This window comes from Bactrocera latifrons, unplaced genomic scaffold, assembly GCF_001853355.1.
Source record: "Bactrocera latifrons isolate USDA-ARS-PBARC rearing strain unplaced genomic scaffold, ASM185335v1 scaffold_53, whole genome shotgun sequence".
NCBI classification, from domain to species: domain Eukaryota; kingdom Metazoa; phylum Arthropoda; class Insecta; order Diptera; family Tephritidae; genus Bactrocera; species Bactrocera latifrons.
Window position 1 is genome coordinate 1,114,937 of NW_017537190.1, and position 18,296 is coordinate 1,133,232.

At 36.7% G+C, this 18,296-nt stretch overlaps 1 protein-coding gene across 1 annotated transcript in view; it reads right to left on the reverse strand.

The window, feature by feature from the left end:
- Nucleotides 1-2,770, reverse strand: part of LOC108974140 (chaoptin) — a gene marked incomplete in the record, with an annotated part of 47,149 nt that extends 44,379 nt beyond the window's left edge. The window contains 1 exon segment of the mRNA XM_018941805.1: nt 2,678-2,770.
- Between the last annotated feature and the right edge of the window lie 15,526 nt (nt 2,771-18,296).

The following is an 18,296-nucleotide window of genomic DNA, read 5'->3' on the forward strand; positions in this document are numbered from 1 at the left end:
CAAAACATTTTTTAGTTAGAAAAAATTTAGTTCTTCATTTTAATTTTTTTCTTATAAAAGATATTTTAGTTAGAAATTTACGAAAACTTCGATATACATTTTATATAGAAGCTTTTAAAAGCCTGTAAAGATGATCTTAACTAGAAAATACATTTTTTGGGAGGTGAAACATCCTCAAAAATTCTCATTTTATAATATTTGTTTATTTCTTTATTAGTAATAATTTTAAGGATTTTTGTGATAAAAAAATGAGGATTTTATTAAACTTTTAAGCCATACAAATTGATATAATATCACAGGCAAATGTTAAATACCTCATCCATTAGTTGATCTACATTTTTAATTTAAATAAATAAAAATTAATTTAAATTAATAAATTTGCACTCAGGAAAGCTACATCTACTTTTAGTAACATTTCTTTTAAAGGTGACGATTATTATTCTTACTTCTAGACAATTTTGGATTCAGAAAAATTTTCACAACGAAATTCTAACTACTTTCATTTGCAAAACTAAATATTTTCTGCTAATTTTATCCAGTTATTGAATTTATAGCTTTGCGGATATTTTTGATATTTTTACAAAAAAAAATTTAAAATGGTTTTATTTTGCTGCTGTCTCTATTGCAATGTAAAATTAAATAAAACTTTCCTCGCACATACTTTCAACTTTCAATTTTATTTAATTTTTTTTATATGTATTTTTTTTCAAAGGTTTTATTATTACAGAAATAAATAATTAATATTTCATATTTTAATTTTTAAAACAAAGCCTGGAAATTTATCAGGAGTTCCATATTCTTGAGATAATTGAGTGCAAAATTGTATTATTTACATTGTAGGGATATTCAAAATTATTGATATAGCGTTACAATAAATTTTTCGTCAATATTAACAGACTGTTTTAAAACTGTTCGGAAAACTTTACATTCTTATGTTATTAAATTTTAGTTGACCTTTTTTTTGCTTTTTTAAGTCATTTTCTTTAAAATAGTTGTAAAAATTTTTAAATATTCCATTATTCAATTTTATTAATTATCTCTTTTCGAAATTATAATTTTGTAAACAAAAATTTCTCTCTACCTAGTTAWAATTTTATTAGCCAATAACTAATAAATGGTGATGACTGCCTTTCAAGTTCGTGTCTTAAGTCTTTTAATTATATTTGTTTTCGACTTTTATGGCTTTATATTGGGTGCTATTTGGCATACAAAGATAACATAAAATTTTTAACTGAGATGTTTTATTTAAAGAATATTAATTATTATTTAATTTTTTTTTTGTGGTCAAAAAAATAATAAGTCTTCTTAATTTAAATTTCGCGCGAAATGGCTTTCGTCGAAATACTTTCTAAGTTGGTCTAMAATTACATGAAAATAATCATTAGTGTTTGGTATTATTAGTCTTTCWACGATTTTTGCAACGAGTGAAATTATTCAACAAAGAGTTTCCATTAAATTATGTGTGCGGAATCAAATTTCGGGTGCCGAGACGTTCAGAACTTTGGAAAAAGCCTTCGGTGAGAATTGTATGTTAGAGCAAGTGTTTTTGATTGGTACAAATTATTCAAAGCGGGTRGAGAACGCGTTAACGACAAACCACGTCCTGGGTGGCCATCAATTGATGATCAACACGTTAAAAATATAAATGAGTTGGTGCTTGAGAATCACCGATTAACAATCAGAGATCTTACTGAATATTGGAAGAACTTTGGACTTAAGAAAAGCGAAATTACGATTGTTATTGGCCGAATATCAYGGCAAACAGGAGCCGAAGACGAAAAAACCACTTATTATTATCGCGAGAGAGTTTTTGAARAATAAATTAAGAATTTTAAAATCATGAGCAAATTCTTAGTATTTTTCTCTAGCAGTACATACAAACCTATAAATATGTACGAACATTTGGCATTTTTTGCAGGTTCTTTATRCTTTTTGAGACACCGTTATATCTTGAACATGCAAGCACAGTCGCGTTTCCCCACTACGATGCTGTAACGCCAGAAGGTTAGCGCTTTGGAATGTTCGCTCTAAATTATCGTTTCTTTTATATGACTTTCTTTTGCAGTTTATAAATAAATACAATTTTTTTATGTTTGTGCTTCTCAATATTGAAGGCTCTACACAACTGTGCGTTTGTGGCTGTTCGTTGCGCTGTCTTCTGGTTTTCTTTTAACACTTGCACTCCATATACGCCGCCTGATTTTCTTGAGCTTCTTCAATTACACAAGAATTATTCATGCTTTCCACCAGCGTTTTTCGCCTCCTACTTGYGCACCCCTTGTGTTTTATGTAAATTTGTTTTTCAAATTCTAGTTTTCTTGCTACTATTTTCGCTGCATCTTTATTTTCTACACTTTTACAAACACATACACTCACRTAAGTAYATACATATATGTGTTTAATTCTTGTTTTATTCTTCTTCGACACGAAAGCCGCTTGTCCGCCAGCGAGGCGAAGTTGAAAAAATGCAGACAAGCAAGTAAACTTTAGTGCGGCTGCCCGTCTGCAAACAACCGCCGCACCGTAAATATCAAATCAGTGCAACAACAACACCGTGATAACGAATACTGCAAGTTAGCGTGTTGCTTGCAACAAAGTCGAGTCGAATAACAACAATGTAAAATAAAACAAACACWGTAACTGGATAACACAAAACAACAACAAAAATCRCACTTGCCTTGCTGCCGAAGAACCCGTTGCCGTCGTTTACACTATGAAAGTCACTCGCGTACTGAACTGCTCGCCACATCCAAGCGCTGTTGGGGCATCATCTAGCGCTCGTTTCTTTAGTATTTCTTTAGTACAACCAGTCAGCTCTGGCCACCSCTTTGTTGGTTGTGAGAGTCTGTAGCGGTTTCAACACTCAGTCTAAGTTGCTTTAGAGTTTGCTTTTCTCTTCGCTACCTAAATATCATGGCAGGTGGCATCGCAACACTGTGGAGCGCTCACGGATATAAAGTAGTTTAATATTTATTTTAGGCAAACAATTTGTTTTTTTTTTCTTATCTAATCTAATTTAGTGTTGGTGAAAAAGTTACTTGAGAATATGACGAGGACTGTAGAGAAAGCAATTGTGTGTCTGCTATTTTATAAAATAAGCCAAAGGGGATCAGTTGTATTAAATTAAAGTGAGTTAAATTGCTTCCTCAATATTGATGGGCAAAATCACTATAATTTGTTTAAAGAACGTAAGACCAGGTACTAAAACTGATACTATACTAAAAAATATGATTTTTTTTTTGAAATTACAAGCTCCTAAAAGCTCCTTTTAACCTACTACAATTTTTTTATGCGGCAAAATGTGGTATCCCTATCAGTAATGAGCGCACAGTGGAAAGAACTGAGGGCTGGTATGGCAACGCAAGTACCTCTAGATCTCCATTCTGATATGTAGCAACCTTTACAGCAATATACCTATCGGTTAACAAAATTTTAATTATCATAAGGAATGTACCCTAAAAGATTAGCAGACAGGTGCGAAAAACCATAGAAGCTGAAAGGTTTCGACCCCGTTGTAATGACAATCACTTTTTATTCCATGCAAAATAACCTGTCGGAACAATTTTTGTGGTACGATTTGTTATTATACTTTCCCCAAATAGGGCTTATCGTGGGTTAAATTTCTCATTTCCATATTGTCGATAAAACTAAAACGATTCAAGAGCACCCAAATAAAATGTATATATAACTCATCAGCGTCAATTCAACTTCTGTTGATTTAGCCATGTCCGTCTGATTGTATGTACACAAGCACACAAAATTCCCGCATTTGTAATGAAAAGCAACCTGAAGAGATTCAAGGCTGACATTTCATCCAGAAAAAACAACGGTTTGGTGTGATTTGTGGGCCGGTGAAATTATCCATATCTCTTCAAAAATGACACTAGTGAGAACGTAAGAGTCAATGGCGACCATCATCGCGGCATGATAACCGACTATTCGATGTCTGAAATTGAAGCTCGTGATTTCGGCGACATTTGGTTTCAACAAGACGACTCTACTGCCCACACATCGCATTAATCAATGGATTTATTGAGAGAATACTTCGGTGACCCCATAATTTTACGTTTTGAGTCCGTCGATTGACCACTAAGATCGTGTGATATCATACCGTTAGATTTTTTTCCTGTAGGGATATGTAATGTCTAAAGTCTTCGCGGACGAACCAGCTCCGATTCAGACCTTGGACCAACAGATGGATCATCGGAGACGTAGCTGCGGGCAACATTTAAAAAATATAATCTTAAAAAAATAAATRTCAAAGGATGCAATTTCGAATGATCATAAACATTCCCCATTAATTTTGAAGTTTCTGTGTTTTTTTCTTTAAWAAAGTAGGAAACCTCATAATGGATCACTCTTTTTATCATATAGCTGGCATAAAAACTGATCGATCGAAATAAAATTTATGTACGCAAAACTGTTTTATTTGAAAGAATACCTTCAAGAAATTTCACAAAGGTATCGCTATAACCTCCCAACAAATTGTTTAGATCTATATTTTACTATAGCAAGTAAATGCTATACAAACCGATCAAGATCAAGATAAAAAATTTGTATACTCTTTAGTGTCACAAGAAACTCASCTTGTATTATAGATKCGGTGCAGTCAAAGTTAATTTYTTTTATTTTATTTTTATTTTATTTTATTTTATTTTACATTTCTATATATGTGACTTACATATTTTAAACATCCTATAACCGAGAAACATTTTCTCACCCTTTCAGCTGCTGTTAATAAGTTATATTTTCAAAACACCAAAATAAAATATTTTCAAAAATATTAATACATTTACAATACTCCACTGTAAGCGCTGTTGCTCKAAGAACTAGTTTATCAACGCTGGGAGCACTGCTCCGCTTGATTCTGCGCTGTGGAAGGTGCTGCGCTCATGGCCACTGCTGTGATCTCCTGGCGCGCAGTGTACTAAACGCGCCAGCTAAAATAAAAGTAAACACAAATTTCGTTATACTAAAAATACTCACTTTAATGTGGTTACTAATAAATGGGCGCGCATATCAACACACACACACACAGGCACACACAAAGCCACGGCATGTGGTGAAATTATGAATGAGTGGCGACCGCGACAAGAGGCTGCAATGAAAAGCAGCTCTTTCTCTACGTCATCGCGCTTTTTATATTCATTGTTTATTATTTATTGTTGTGTTTCTTCTTTTTCTTGCAGTAACTTTCTATGCGTTACAAAGGCATAAACACACACACACACACGCACATTACAGAGCGCGCTTTGGTGCACACTTTGTTCGATTCGCATGCGAATTCCCCAGCAAGTTCGTKGCTTAAGTCTTTTGTTTGACGCGTTTTCGCTGCCCGTCGACATTTTCTCAGCAGCAAAGACAAGTGAAGTATTTGCCTTCGCCGTCGACCTTTTTTTGGTTTTTCTTGTACACTTTTTTCTGAACCTTTCCGATTGTTTGGCGTGGCTCATTTCACCTGTTGTGCGATATGTTGGTGTTGTTGGTGATGCTGGCGCTGCGTTGTAGCTGGGTTTAGTAWTTCACGCCACTTTATTGATTTACTGCGTGAATGCGCACATTTTCGGTAATGCGATTTTTGCTCTTGTTGTTGTTGGCTCCAACAATGCATTTAAAGTTTAAACATATGGCCGACATCGGACCCCTTGTTTGTTGGTGTGTGTGTGTGTGTGTTTGTTTGTTTTGTGTCATATAGACTTGCGTGTGTTTTTGTTTGGAGCCATGTCATTTACCTTGCCACGGGTTTCACATGCCCGGTTGGGCATTACGAGGCACAGCTTGACAAAAAGCGATTGCGTTAGTTGTTGTCATTGTTTTCTGCATTTTGCTTCTTGTCTTGCTATTATTTCACCGGCAATCGCATCATTGGTGACATGGTAATTAAACATTTTTATCTCCACGTCATTAATTCTGTGGGTATTTTCTCAAATGCGTAGGAAAATCTGCAAACAAATTGTGCTTGTCGCTTTATTATWATTTCAAACAACATTTTATTTCTGTGAAATTAGTGGAAATGTGCTAAAAATTGTTGAGTGATGAGAGGTGCACTAGGTTTGAGCAAAAAAATTTAATTTTAATAAATAGTAATTTTACACAAATACTATAAAATTAAATGAAATTTGCTCTGCGTTGGAGTGCTGCAATAAAAATTTAAGCATTAAATATTTTTTAAAAACAAAAAAAAACAAAAAAACAAAAGCGTTAGCTTTGACTTTAATGAGGCTATACCCTTCAATGGTGCATTTCTTATAGCATAAGAGGGAATAAAGATATTAGCATCTTGATTTCGATGGTTCAGTTTCCTTTAAGGGTGATACACTGATTATAGCAACCCTCTAACTTTTCGATACCTTTTTTGTAGTACAATTTGTCCTTTGCTTCAAAACAGGCCCCAATTTCARCGATCCCCTCTTCATTCGAAGAAATGAATTTGTTCCCAGCGAGAATTCTTTTGAAGTTTAAGAACAGGAAATAGTCACTGCAAGCCAGATCTGAAAAATACGGTGTAGATGAAAGCAATTCAAAGCCCAATTCATCGATTTTTTCGTCGTTTTCAAGGACATGGGAAAAGGTGCACAGTTTTGATGAAACAGTATTTTCTTTGTCTTCAAATGCGGCTGTTTTTCGCCCCCGCAACCAAAACTACAGGCGCCATAACCGTGCCAGCCGACTGTTGCGTTTTTCCGCGCTTCGGAGTGTGTTCATCGTGTACAGTAAACTAAGGTAACTACGGTTTGCTCTTTGGAGTGAATTTATGAAGTTATATTTCTATCCATCTACTGTCACATATCGTGGTAAAAACTCAAATTTATTATGCTGGAACATCACCAAATATTGCTCCGAATCATCACCCGCTTTGCACAGAGCATTCTCAGACCAAAATATGTGTGAATGATATGATGTACACATTTAGTTAATATTCTTAGCTTGCCAGCTATCTCGAAAAAATTCCCTTCACGGCCAATCAAAATTATTTTTTTGGACTTTTTTGATATTTTCGTCGGTAAGAACCTCTTTTGGGCGTCCACTGCGTTCGCCGACTTTGATGTTCATTTGACCGCGTTCAAACTTAGCACACTAATCCTTGATGGTATATTTTCCTAAGGCAGTATCCGGAAACTTGTCATTAACCCAAGTGTTTTCTTCAACCTTTCTAAAAAGGAATATATGATCAACATGCGAAGTTCCTTTTTATCCATTTTTTCACAATAATAAAAGTTGCTACACTCAAAATTATATAATTTACAAACTAATGATCCGACAGCTGTCATATTTATTCATGCGTCTTGTTTAGATTAGGCACCTCATTCCCTCTGACGTTATAGAGCCGTCGGTGTACCACTTGTGTGTGCTGCCCCTAAGCAGTAGCTCGAGAGCGGAATCGTTCCACTTGGTCTGACTGCTGAGGCTAACTTTAAACTTCCTAATGAAGTTAGCCCTTTTGGTAATGCTACAAGTATTTCTTGGGAGAAGATACATTGGAATTTTGGCATTTATGTCCTTCATGAGTTGGGAAGAGATTACCTTAGAGTGTGTGTTTGACTACTTGGCACCCCGACACGCAGACACAGGCGAGTCGTTACACTATCGATAGTTGAAGTCCTACCGAAGTCAGCGATGCTTTTGGAGCCTAAGCCACCGCTCCATATGTGATCATTTGTAGCCCTTGGATCTACCATCAAGCCGATTGCACACCATAAGTGCCTTCTTAGCTTCCACAGCAGAGTAAAATCCAGCGAGATATTAAGATATTCAACCATATTAGTCATCTCTATCTCTCTGCCACCAAGTATTAGGTTCCTGAGACCAGGCAGAGACCTGAGTCTTCTAAATAGGACGACGGCCATCATCAAGGGGTTGATGTTTAGTCCAACATCTCTGCACTATCCCTTGGTTAAGCCTATCTCCTTTGTACGATATCATAGAGAATATTTTCTTTTGACTATGATAACATTTTCGCCCGCTTATCCTTGACAGCGGATTCCACACACAAGTAGTTCGTCCACATCAAGGCTCCACAACAGGCGGAATTATGTAATGTTTTCTTTATAAAAAGTAAAATATTTTGAAATTTTTTTTTTTACTTTTCATACCTATTTTTCGGCGAGCCATGATCCGTAAACAATACAAAATTTAAAAATACTCTCCCTTAACTGCGATTTTTATTATCTTACTATTATTTACGTCGAAGCTTAAGTTGTAATTACAAATACCGCTTGATTTAGTACATACATATATATAGACATAAGCACATATGTGCATATGTATAATTAAATGGACTTGATGATGCCAGAGTAACGACCAACGGTCTTCCGGTTACTTGCTGCTGCTGATGCACCAATGGCTGGTGGTAGCACCAGCGCAAAAAAATTGCATAAGCGCATGCGCAATAGCAAACAGTGGCATCGTCAAGCATACGAATGCACAAACATCGTAGGCACATCCAATATACACTACAACTACTTACACATACACATATACATATGGCCATATAGTCATGTATGTAGATTGTGGCAAAATGCAAATTATTATGGCAACCAGACTGGACTGACAGCAACTGCAACACATAAGATTGCTGGCCGATTCTGTGCAACAATTGAATGCACCATTAGCATTTCTTGAATTAGAAAATATTGCTGCAAGAAATTTCGCAATGGTAAGACAACGGAATTATATAAAAGCGCCTGGCCAACGCAGCGTATGCAATAATAATTACAACAACAACAATAGATAAGAAATGCAAAGTGAAAACCAAAAACAAATTGCAGCTCAGCGATGCAATCCACCAAAGGTTGTGGTTGAGAAAACAAGTTTACCTTGATTGGGCCGATTTAAGACAACCTGCCGCGACGAGTTTCCACTGGTTATGCTGGTGGTTGTTGTTGTTGCTGTTATTGCGGGAAGGCTGGTGCCATTTTCATTTTAATAAAATTGTCATTAATTTTATTATTTTTATTACTTATTACAAAAGCTGTTGGAGTGGACCCACAGCGGGCAGCGGCTTAACTCCCAGACATTGCTTTGAGGGGAGCCGTCTTGTGTCATTCTCAATAAAAACTAATAACATTTGTGTGTTAAAAGTTAAACAAAAAAGTGAAAAAAGATTTGAACAGGTTCACCAACCAACCCACCGACTGCCTGTTTGTGGCTGTGTCTGTCTAATCGACAATTTGTTAGTGCCAACGCGTCGATGCTTGGCGATTGATGTGCCACTGACATTGCAATTGCAACAATAAACGGGCATTTTATTTGCTTTCGAAAGTAATGTGAAAAACCGGCTGGCTTAAACACTTTAACGTTTGTTGGCGATTTGTCAGCGTCTTCTTCACGCTTTGTGTTGTCGCCACGCGCACAACTGCCGACGGGAAATGCTATTACGAAAAGGTATTATGTTATTGTTGTCCGACTGCACAGCATGTGGCTCCCCATACATACATACACATAGACACGCACACACACACACATTTGCAAGTGAATTGCCAGGAAATGTGTCAAACCATAAATCTGCCACAACAAGTTTCGTTTTGATTTTCGATTTTTTTTTCTGTTTTTAGCTTATGATCAAGCGACCTAATTTGCCCGCCAAATTCGAGCAGCAGCAATRAAGTGATAAAGTCAGCTAATAAAAATAGTAAACGAATATGTTGCTTGGTGCGCCAAAGGTGGAGCACATATGTATATGTATTAGGGTGAGTCAAAGACATGCAATAGGTTATCTTTTTGGTTAAATTAAACCTATATACAGGAAATTATTTTTAGCTTTATTTTAAAAGGTGTCGGTGAGCATTCAAAGTTTTCCATTTAAATAATAATTTTCCAAAGCTTAAATTTCTATATTTGAAAAGTCCGGTGATGAAATCACAAATATCTTTCGTACAAAATGTGCCACTATGTTGTTAAAGCGGTTAATATCAATCCCTGCCACTTCGCTAGGTTAACCGATGGTGTCTCTACAGAGATATTCCAATCTCATTCTGGTAATAGAGTATAAAGCAACCTCACCTTCCTTCATATGGTGAAGAGCGTCCAACAAAACATTTAGCCGCCGCGAATGTAAGCCTATTGAACAATTGCAGCAAGATGGACTTTTAAAAGAGAAAATAGTTCAGAAGACCTCTTACATCTGACTTCCAACTAGAAGAATCTCGTAGTCAAAAAAGTTCTGGTTGTTGACTAGTGCTTGAAGAGCGCACATGAGATACTTAAGTCCAGCGCTAGCACGCAGGAAGGCAATGGAATACCGACTCGATGCAAATCGGATGAACGGTTACCGCCGACTTCTGGCTATTCAGAAAACTCTTTCTGCTTGCTCCGAAGAAACCGTTTGGAGTAATCCGCTACGCGGATTRAAGGCTTTTCCGGAAATTGACTCTTAACAACTTTTTCGGGGATTGAAAAAACGTCGACAGAAGTGTATTATGGTCAAGGGGGATAACTTTGAAGCGAATGTGGAGTTTGAAGAATGAATTAASAATTTTCAATTTATTAAAATACATACATATATTTTAAATTTAAAATTCGATTTATTAGTTTTTGGCTCTCCTTAATACATTTTGTTTACTTTCCAGTGTATTTCCGTTCTTTCTATTTCACTGTGAGAACTCTTGAAAGTCTCACCCAACATCTTTTCTCACATTTCTGTCAACATTACAGCAGCTACCACGAGAACACTCRAACACACCCATCTTCATCACCTGCTTGTATTGGCTTGGCTTTAATCATTATTGGTTGCAATCATGTGCAGCATACCTTTCCAACCGCAATGACACGCTACTGGCGTTCAGCTAAGTATTTTAGCCACGCTTCAATGCCAACTCTCCACTTAGTCAATAATCAAGATAGAAATACTTAGACTTTTGTATTTAAGTATATATAAAGGGCTCTTAATTGGAGCCCTTCAATGATTTTATTATAGTTTTTTTGTCCTCTTTAGGGTTTAATCGGACTGTCTGGTGTCGGATAGATTGTTTACAGATTTCCAAATCAAAATGCATGTATTTTGCACATTTGTATTTGAACTATCTTTCTATGCGTCGAACTAGTTCTTTGAAATATTATTTTTTATTTTAATAAAGCGCCACCTAGCGACAGTAAGTTTTTCCATTCACAAGTATGTATATAAAACTTGCTTCAGAATTTGGTGGGTCGTTTTTATATAAATTCTTTACTTACTATTGTATTGTTCATTCGTCGTCTGGGGTGTGGAAATGCTTCGGAGCCAGACCATGTGCCATCGGACGGAACAAATAATAATCGTACGGTGTAATATCTGGAGAATACATCGGGTAGTGTAGGATTTCGCATTTAAGCGTTTCCAGGTAGATTCTAACATGTTTCATGCCGCTAAATTACATTTTCCTGCCTCTCCTGATATTAAGAACATAAGAAACCTAAGCTCCTAGTTTCTGAAGCACTCCCAGGGCATGTAGTCACTCTCAAATGGCTTTGCGGCTGACTCTCAATGCTGAAGCAAGCTCGAGAAGCGTTTTCAATTCACCATCTTAGAATGTTTTTGGCCTTCCTTATGCAGACGGTGGTTAATATTGAAATGCGTGTCTTTGAAAGCACGTTGTTGAAACTTGAGGTGACGGAAATAAATAAAATTTCGACAAAAACAGTCGGTCAGCATCGTGTTATTACGTTCGTTATTGATGGTAACGGTACATACTGCCTCATTTCGCAGTAAATAATACCCTATGATGCCGTTATACCACAATCCAAACCAAACGGTAAACTTTTGGGGAAACAGTTACGTTTCATGAACCACACGAGGAGTTGACTCAGCCCAATCTAAGAAGGTGACTTTTCGGCCAACGTGAATTTCTTAATTTTTTGAAGAATGTTAACTTGCATAATAATCTTGGATAACTTCCTAGCGTTGTACAAAGAGTAACGTGACGTGATGAAATGGCGAACCTTACTGAACACACTGACAAAGTTTGAYACAAATCCGTGAACAAATATAACGCCAAGAGCTTTCAAAATTACATCATCTCTATTGGTAMATAGAGGCTGTATGAGAAGATGAAATCATTCTCGATACACTATGCTCTTATTTATTAGTTTTAAATTATTTTCATTAATTTCCAAGATTTTTGACAAAATTTAAATTTCGCATTAATTAAGGACCAGCGATTGAAAAATTAAATTGTTCGGGCAAAGATCGTTGAAACAAAATTTCATCTATAATTTACCACGATCGACCTGATCTACTTGAGACACCCGCTATATTTGGATGGACATAAGTACATTTAATGCTATATTGTAGTATTGACTTAGATTATATTTATATATGTTTACATACCTTCAATCACCACAACAGTTAACCGTTATGATTGCTTGTCGACTGCGCTTCAATGACTTCTCCAACACTTTCATGTTGTTATTCCAATTTTCTTTTGCAATTTACATTTTTCCCTTGACAGCTGCTTATTACTAATATTAACAAGGTTTATGGTTAATATTTTATGTGCAAATATATGTTTTCCMCCATTTGGGAGTTGAATTTCACAAATTCATGGCAGTGACCGCATTTTTTGTAATTACTCGTGCGTTGAAGAAATTTATGAATTTTAGGATAGAAAGTTCGAGAGTAATTTCAATAATCAATTTAGCCATCTATCATCCTTTCAAACACAATACAACTTGATAAATTTCTAATTATTATATTTTTAGGTAAATCGGGTGTTAAAAGTTCCATGGAAAGCTTTATCGAAAGCTAGCAGGAAATCAAAAAGTATATGAAACAAAGAGAGAGTAAGAAATTGCTGAGTTGAAGATGTGAACATTAAATTTAATACATTTAGAAATGATTTGGAGAAAAGAAATGTTCGGTCGCTTAATTGGGAAGGTACCGCTGCCAAGCCGGTTAAGTAAAGGTGACAACACCGYCGTCCAAGAAATGCGATGGACGTGACAAGTACTGAGACGAGTAGGTGCCAGTGGCATTTACTACATTGGCTATATAAAGGAGCGTGAATTCGGTATGGGATTCGTAGTGGGAGAGAGAAACCGTCGCCGAGTTCTGGCATTCACCCCGATGGATGAACGTCTAKCCACAATCGGCAACAAAGTGAAGTTCTTCAACATATYGCTGATTTGCGCCCATGCTCCGACGGAAGAGATGGATTATGTGACCAAAGATGTTTTCTATGAGCGCTTTGAGCGCACCTATGAGAGCTGCCACCGCCACGATGTGCTTGGCGACTTTAACGCCAAAATGAAACATATCCAAATGGGTTCGACTGTTTGACTTCGCCCGGCTCGAAATATTGTTATTTGTAGTACTAGATTTCAGCATTGGAAAATTCATCATTTACTTGGCTGTCTCCAGATCAAAAATCCACCAACCAGATCGATCATGTTGTGATAGACGGAAGACACGGCTCTAGTGTTTTAGATGTGCGTACGCCCCGAGATGCTATTATTGATMATTATCTTCAATAATTTATCTTAAGCACAGGGTGTTTCTTATAGAAAAGTCCAGTTTGATCTAATAGGTTTATGCTTTTTAAAAACGAAATTTACCCTCTAAGTACTTATAATAWATCATTTTGATCAATTGATAAAAATAGAAAAATATACGAATAAATTAAATTTAATAGTTAATACAGGGTGCTCCAACAAATATTATAATTTGACAATATCAGCGGTGCTCACAAAGATCCATGACGTACTGAATTGACTCTTTCGAGTTTCGATAATGCAGGGAATAAAGAAGATGGATTCATACAGAGAGATACTGCTCATTCATACTTCGTGGAAGCAATCAAAGCCAAGAAGATGCATACACGTGTATAAATTTATAATTCTTTAATCGTTATTGTAAATTCCATCGGACTAAGTTTAAATAATTCAGTCAGTCATTGGATCAATCAATAAAGGAAGTCTAWAAAGCAGATGATGGACAGCAGACCTCATCGAAGAAAGCGCGAAACATTGAAACGTCGCCATGAGCCGCACAGCGTGGGTTCATTTGGAACTTGCCACATGCAACGTCAAAGCCTTCCTTATCTTATTACGAAGATGTAGTTAGGCACAAAGCTATATATGTTTACATGAATTTTCAACAAGTCATCAACAAGTACTTTTAATATTATACTCGCTCAATGCATATATACACATACATATGTATAATACTTATAAAGGCAAACATTGTTCAAATATCGCGAAATCATTAAAGAGGCCAAACCATTTGAATACCGCCATTGAGTTAGGTCAAATTTAATAATGAAAAGTTTTTCAAGCCATAAATTGAGGTTCTACAAATGATTCAGCAAAGGTTACAAAAAGCACTAAAGTAACTGGATCAATGATAATTGTGTTGATCGGAAGTGCTTACCTTTTAACTAAACATATACCTCTAGCAGTAAGTATGTGGGTAGTTAGAGTGGCTGTCCATCGACGGACCTAGGATTTTAGGATGTATTTTGTGATATCGCTGGGACTAAAGTTCSCTCAATTAATTGGCTCCGCTCTAAACCACCCAGTGCTTCATCTGTAAACTTTAACTGTGCAATTTCCGACATGTCGTCAAGAAACTCTCCACGGATAGTTGCTATGCTTTTCCTATGTAGAGCTTCATAATCGCACAGAACATGTTTTATAGCCTCCTCCTGATAACTCCCACAATAGTCGTTCGTCGTATAAGGCGAACCTGGTTTACTRGCTTGTCTGCCTATTTGACAGTGACTTGTTAATTCTCCTACTAGGGTTCTTACATCATTGCTTTTAAATTTTAATAGTTGGCTTGGCTGCCCATACYCCATTCGTGCTCAGTTTGTCTGCTTGTTGAGCAAGTTAGAGATGATTCCACCGAGACTAGCCAGAGGCACATACTTTCCATGTTTTCCGCAGTCTAATTTTCGAGTGTGCTTGTTCAGGCTAGTTCATACACTTCGCAGTTTCTTGGTAGATCACTATGTCCTGGAACCCATTGTAGGTTTATCGGGAATAGGGATGTTATATTATAGACATTCTTTTACTTACTTAAACAAACCGTAAGACTGACTGCCTGTATTTATAAAAATAATATAGTCCTTGGGCATACTCCTTGTTAAAACCAAAATTTGTTTTTTTATTGCTATGATCTCCGCCGGGAAGACATTACAGTGGTCTGATAGATGTAAAACGGTTTCAGCATCTAGTTTTACAGAGAAGACACCACCTTTCACTCCAAATAAACCGTTTTTAACACTTAAAACACACTCACACTCACTCCCGCTACTTGCTCATGCTGACCCCAAATCCTCGGTAAATTATTTTTCCATTAATTTTTTGTTATTTTATCTTATTTTTCCCATGGCTTTCATTCTACCTTGATTTTTTTGGATTCTAAAACTCGGAGACCGTAACAATTATAGAAATAGCCAAAAACTTGGCGTAGATACCGATTAGGTTATAGGAGGAGGATGGAGCCATGTGTAGAAGTTCATGCAAGCGACTAATGTTTCCTGAGCGGCACTCACTTGGGAGTGACCAAAACCTTTTTTTTTACAAATAGCTCAAGCAGTTTACTTCCGGTCCTAGACCAAGTATCATCTGCGTAGCCATAGAACATCCGTATGAAGGCAAACTAAAGTGAGAAGGCCACGAATAATAAACAACAGCCTCGAAAAAGAGACCCAGTTTTGATGACCACTAAGCAAAAAATTTAGTCTCAATTTAGTGGAACAAATTGTTCAAAGGCGGTCGAGAGATCGTTGGAAACATGCCTCGTTCTTGACGATCCTTGAGCTCTTCAACTGATGAAAATATTAAAAAATATTCAAGCACCAACAGGCAAGTGTCAGAGAGTTGGCAAGAGAGCTCGACATCTTTCGGAAGTCCGTTCGAATGATTTCGCTTGATAATTATAGTATAGTATAGTATGGCATCTTTGGAGATGCTTGATCGTGCGAATTCCGATCCCACATACATGAAGGCATTATAACTGCCGATGAGTCAAGGGTTCCTGAGTTAAATATGCAAACAAGTCAACAATCATCGCAATGGAGGGAAAAAACGAATCAAAATAAAAAAAAAAAAAAAAAAAACCAAAGCCGCTGCAAACTCGAAGTGATGCTTATTGTTTTTTTTTTTTTTTTTTTTTGATATTCGTGATTTGGTTCGTGATGAATGTGTTCTGGTCAATAAGTAGTTCGATTTTGCCGTATTGAGAGGTTTGCGTGAAAACATTCGTAGAAAACGGCCGGAATTGTGGAAGAACAATGCATGGATTTTATAAGATGATAATACACCATCGATTAACCATTGATGAATAATTAAATTTTATTTACAATTTTCGGGTTCTCTTTTGTCACAATTTATTTTTTATTTTTTTCAATAACAAAATAAGAGTTACAAGTATATTATAATAATATTATATTATAAATCATATCATGTATGATACATCCGACCCTTCCTTCCTAATGATTTGTTTAGTCAAAATTTATGCCATAACTGTTATTTTTTGTGCCTGCATCAATAATCTTACCCTTCGTCTATAATGAAGAAATTTCAAAATTTATTTAAAAAATGTAAAATATTCGAGAGCTTGGCAACCCACTGTTGTAGTAAAGCGATTAAATCGCCACCCGCGCATAGTCATAATAAAAACAGCAACCGAAAACATGAAAACACAAAAATACACCTGTTACCCATGCTCGCATGCCATATTTGTACTATATCTTATATTATACATATATATGTATACATGTATATGTATGTAGCAGTGKCACGCAATAATGAATGACACGCAATTACTTTCCATTTTCAATTTAATGCCAGCAAATTGTGTAAAATCAAGCAGAAATGAGCGGTGATGCACTGATTTGTGACCGACGGTAACGGCGCTTGGGAGCCGCCATAACTAAGTGAAATTGGATGGATGCTGGCGCTTGTCGGCCCTCTGAGGCGCTGTATTAAAGCGTTATGCACCGGCGCAGCGCGTGCGCAAAGTAAATGCTGATGGATGCGCAGCGAGCCGAAAAAAATCAATTTAATACAAGAGGACCTGAGGATAATGTGGAGCCGTGTCCCAACGAAGACACATACTGATATATGGATGTTTAGCACCAACATTTGTGTTGTTGCTGTTGTTGGCTTGTACATAAACGGCACGCACATTGGCGCATGGATTATGAAAGCAAAAGAAGACGCTGGAAAAGTTGCCATCAAAACAGCAGCAGAGCTGCAAACCGTTCCGTTGCGTTGCCCTGCAATGCGTTGCATTGCAAATTACGGCTACTAAGCGCTTGCGTGTTGCCTTACCTCCAATTATATAGCTACGTAATAAATCATATGGCATTCAATATGCGTATAAGCACTTATGAGCTTATGTATGTGCGCACATACATGTACACACACGCGTACTTAGCTGCCCACCACGCTGACTGCATGTCTAACATGGCTGCAAATCAATGGCAACGGCACGCATGCGCCTTGCTAATGCTTAAAGCGCTCCCTCATTTGCTATTTATCGTTCGCTTCGCTGCGCTTTGCTTGCATGCGCCGACTTATTTGCGTTCGAGCTTTGGTTTTTTCTTGAGTTTTTGAATGCTTGCGGGCGCTAATTACAGTTACTTTGCGAGAAACCGCACTTCGCCAATGCGGGCAGCCGTTTCGCCCCAAAATACGACTAACTACTTATCCAGCTATGGTTGTTGCAATGAGTTGATTGTTAAAACCGCTTTGGGGTGGGGCGGTCGGCGCTGCAGCAAGCATAATTACAGTGATAACACATATGTAACTACCAAGCCTTGGGCGAACTACTACTCTATAATAATGCCTGTAAGTGCAATTGGTTGCTCATGTAATCGTCAAATTCGTATTACAAACATTAAAATGTTATTCTTCATGTAACTGTTGGGTGTAGAAAGTGTGTTCAGAATACGAAAAAAAATTGCAATTAAATATATTATTTTTATATGCAAGTAGGGTAGTTTCTTTAACCTTCGGTACTACAAATAAGTTTGAATATTTATGAAATTCGGATTTTCATACACTGAACAGGGTATTTTCAGTTGGGTTACTTTAGGTTACGTCGCAAGGTTGATCCAAAATCGATARATCTCACTTAGACACGTATTCGTTCTTCCAGGGTTTTATAAAATTACTTTAGGTTAGGTTGCAAGGTAAATTCAAAATCGATAAATACGTCAGGCTAGGTCGCAAGGATCAAAAGCAATAGATCTCTTCTTCTTCTTTTTTACCGGCGTAGACACAGCTTACTGCTTCTTTTCGCAACGTGGCGCCAATTGAAAATTCTAAGCTAACCCAGGTCCTTTTAAACCTGATCTTTCCGACGGAGTGAAGGT